Below are 4,376 nucleotides of genomic sequence, written 5' to 3' on the forward strand. Positions count from 1 at the left end.
TGATGCACTGGCCATCAGAGAAATGCAAATCAAAAGCACAGTGAGATACCATCTCACACCAGTTAGAATGGCCATCATTAAAAAAATCAGGAAACAACAGGTGCTGGAGAGGATGTGGAGAAATAGGAACACTTTTACACTGTTGGTGGGACTGTAAACTAGTTCAACCATTGTGGAAGTCAGTGTGGCGATTCCTCAGGGATCTAGAACTAGAAATACCATTTGACCCAGCCATCCCATTACTGGGTATATACCCAAAGGACTATAAATCATGCTGCTATAAAGACACATGCACACGTATGTTTATTGTGGCACTATTCACAATAGCAAAGAGTTGGAACCAACCCAAATGTCCAACAACGATAGACTGGATTAAGAAAATGTGGCACATATACACCATGGAATACTATGCAGCCATAAAAAAGGATGAGTTCATGTCCTTTGTAGAGACACAGATTGATACTATTTCTTCTTTAAATGATTGGGCCCATAAATGGCTTTTACTTGTGCTTGTGAATTGGGATGCAAGCAAACAATTTTACTATATATTTTTTAAAAATTATTAACCTGTCCTACCAAAGTAAAGTTCTTGTTATATAATACATTTCCTTAAAGGAAAAAAATAAATATAATTAATATAATTAACTAACAACATACAGTTTATTTTCCTTTAGTTTCAAAATGAAATTATGAGTCTTTAAGCTTGATTTTTTCATAGGAATTTAAAAACCTATTTCCCAGCAACCCCTAAACAAATCTGGCTGGATATTCTGTCCTTTTAATGGTTAGATGATTCACTCTCATCATCATCTGTGGGAAACTTTTCTGATCACAAATGTAAAGTGAAGCTTAGTGCTTCCCGTACTGGTTATACTGGTTCCTTGCTTTGCTAGGTAGGGAAATAGCCTGGTGGGTGGGTGGAAAACCACAAGTTTCAAGTTATATCTTGCACTAAAATAAAAAAAAAAGTGTACTCAAATTGGCAAGGAAAGAAATTGGGAAGAGATTACAGGAGACTTTAATCAGATATTTAATATATATGCCTAAATAAACCTTTGGTGTGTTTATTCTATATGAACATACTAGAGGAATATATAAATTCACATGGGAACTAACAGGATAAAATAGGTGGAAGTAAACAGAAATGTTCAAAGGAATCAAGAAAGTACTGAAGTGACAGTTAAGACATCTGAATGAAACAAATTTAAAAAACAGGTAGACATGAGCCATGAGAAGCTAAATTTGGAGATGTATAGGACTGTATAATAAAATTGGACTTGAGAAGAAATTGTCATTCAAAGAAGGCAGCAGCAGATGATTAAAGGTGATAAAAGAAAAAATGTAATCTATGGTATTACATTAGGGTAGTGAGCAGAATTGCAAAAATATCTGCTCAATTTTTTAGAAAAGAGTTTCTGCAGGAAAAAATTAGAGGTTGAGAGTAAGCATCTACTGTGGGTCAGATATTCTATGCATACTTTCCCTTTTAGTCGTCCTGACAAGAACATAAGTAGTAATCATAATCATCTTTACCTTTGGGGAAACTAAGGCTCAAGACACTAGCCACCACAAACCAAAGTCAGACACAGCTAGTAAGTGTGGCAGTTAAAGGAGATTTTTGTCAAACTTATGCTAAAAAAAAAAAAAAAAAAAAAGGCAACCAAAACCTAACCAACTATATTACAACGCCACTCAAAAGAAATGAATTCAGATGATAGCTGAGGTGGATGCAACTGGGGAAATGTTTTGCAGATTGGGCTGGGGGACCACTTTGAATACTTGTGAAAGTAACACATTAGCGGCGATGAGAACTAGATTTCAGAAGGTGAAAGTAGCATAGAAAGAAGTGGCAGAGAAAATCAGAGGTAATGGGCACAGGCCACTCCTTTAGAATAATTTTGGGAGCAAAATGTATAGTAAATTATGAATAACTATTTAATGTTGAGTTTTCTTAATATATTTTTTGGTAATATCTAGAAACACAGGTCAAATGATGGTCCCAACAAAGAGTTTGTTCATTATCTAGGATGGCTACATTTACAAGCTCTAATTTCTCAACTGTTGTTGTTTTTAAAATCATTCCCATATACTGGATAATTCTTAAGAGTTTTTTTTTTTAATAAAGGAGTTGAACTAGCACTTAATTTCTGAACATATAATATGTTGAACTCTGTTGGAAGAACCTCCTATGATGTATTTTCTTTAAAGCCATTTTATTAACAATGACAGCAGATGACAGCACTGACACCTCCATTCAAGATGCTAATGTATTTTTGAGAGAACCCTTACATTTTTTATGATGTCTGACAACATAAATGGATCATCTAGGAATTTTTTTAATGAAGAAAAGAAGGCATCATTTAATTTTAGTTTTGGAAAAAAAAATTCCTATTAATTTTTGAGGGGTGGTTTCCGGCTGATGTTCCCAGAGTTAACTGAATTTTTAGTAATTTGCTATTAGTACTCACTATACTTGCTGAAGATTATGCTAATGAATATTTTATAAAGCAAGAGGATGTTAGGTCTCAATTTGAATGACTGCCAAGTCTAAATCTCTCACCTTGATGTTGTAGCTCAGCTCCAGCCCCACGTTCTCAGCTGCCGGGGGCTAACCCCATCTTAATATCCCATCATTAACTTAAATTCAACAAGTGCAAAATAAAACTTCATATTTTATTCCTCAAACTCTTCCTGCTGACTTCCTTATTTTTGTTAATAGGCCCATTGAACTAGTGACCCATATTGAAACTTTCAACTGCAATCTTAAGAGCTACTGTATTGAGAGCTTTCTATCAGGAATTATGATGTTAAGAGTTTAGCAAACATATGTATTCAATTCTCACCAAAATCCTATGAGGTATGTACCAGTACTATCATTCCTTTACAACGAAGAAGCTGTGGCTTAGTGATATTAGTAATTTATTTGAGGTCACTTAACTTGTGTCTGGGACAGCAGGACTCAGACCTACGTCTGCAAACGTCCAGAGCTCAAAACTTTCAACAGTCTTTTCATATCGTGTTGGGGTCACTTCTGACTCCTCCTTCCCCTTGCCTACTCATGTAGACCTTGCCCCCATAGTGTCTCATACAACTGTCCTCTCCTTTCCATGTCCAATGCTACTGCCTCTTCCAGCCTCTATTACCTCTCACCTCCCCAAAGAGTCTTTCTGTTCTTTCCCGACATATTCATCTTCTTAGAGCGTCCGTTCACTTATACTGTTAGTTTAACGAAAAACCTTTAATGATTACTCATTTTCTTACCCAGACACTCACAAAGTATTCTTCTAATCTTAGTTCTAACCAGTTATCTTCATGAACACTGTGTTTTATCCAGCCTAGACTTCCTGTAATCTTCTGCCTGTTGAAATTCTAATCTCTCCTTCACAGTCTAGCTTAAATTTTCTTTCCTTTCATGAAGCCTTCCACGATTCCGTTAATTGGATAAAGATATTCTGGATTTTTCTTATGACAACATATTTGAGCCTATACTGGGGTCACTTGTGTACTTCCCTTTTCACCCCTATAGGATCCTAGTTCCTCAGGGGTTGAACTGTGTTTGCTATTATCTGTGCAGCTGGGAGTTATGTAGCACAGTGCAATGCACATAATGATAACTCTAAAAGTAAAAATGAGTTTTATTGCTAGGCACTGTCAAGTTATGTGGTCCATGTCCTCAATATGTCTTCAGTCTATTAATAGTAAGGGAAACAAAACTAAAATTCAAAAGTTAGCTAGAGAACAGTCAAGAGCTCGACCATGAGAATGATCAGAGGAGAGAGAGAGCAGGAGGCAGGCAATGAATAGAGAAGGACTGAGAGAAAAGGTGAGACCTAAATGTGACCCTGAAAAGTGAAGAAAGTGGCTTAAGTGGGAGGGGGTGTTCCGAGGTAGGAAAGCACGAGTGAAGGCTCTGGGGCAGGGATGGGCATGGCTGGTCTGGGAAGAAGGATGGCACTTTAGGAGAGGAAAAAGAATACCAGGGAAGTTCAGGGCGTTTCAAAGTAAAACAATTCCTTCAAATTTATAGTGTCATTGCTTTAAAAATTTCTCACGATAAGGTTCTGTGTGATAATTTCTTTAAAAATTTCTCATGATAAAGTTCTGTGTGATAACTAGCTTCTCCCAAGTTAGTTGCAAGGAGTGAGTTTTTACTATGTATTCTTATACTGCTATATAATTGCTAGAATTCATCACTGAGTATCTGAATTACAGTGTGTAGCAATATGCTGGCAAACTGCTTTCATTTTTGTTTTTTAACTGCCGTCATGTTTTTCAGTTTCGCTTCTCAACACAGCCTGGGGAAGATAGTAAGAAATTATCTCATGGATTAGAATTTAGAACTCTAAAACAAACAGTCATTGTTACGATAGACTTTC

The sequence above is a fragment of the Hylobates moloch genome, unplaced genomic scaffold (assembly GCF_009828535.3).
Source record: "Hylobates moloch isolate HMO894 unplaced genomic scaffold, HMol_V3 SCAFFOLD_18, whole genome shotgun sequence".
In the NCBI taxonomy this organism is placed as follows: Eukaryota; Metazoa; Chordata; class Mammalia; order Primates; family Hylobatidae; genus Hylobates; species Hylobates moloch.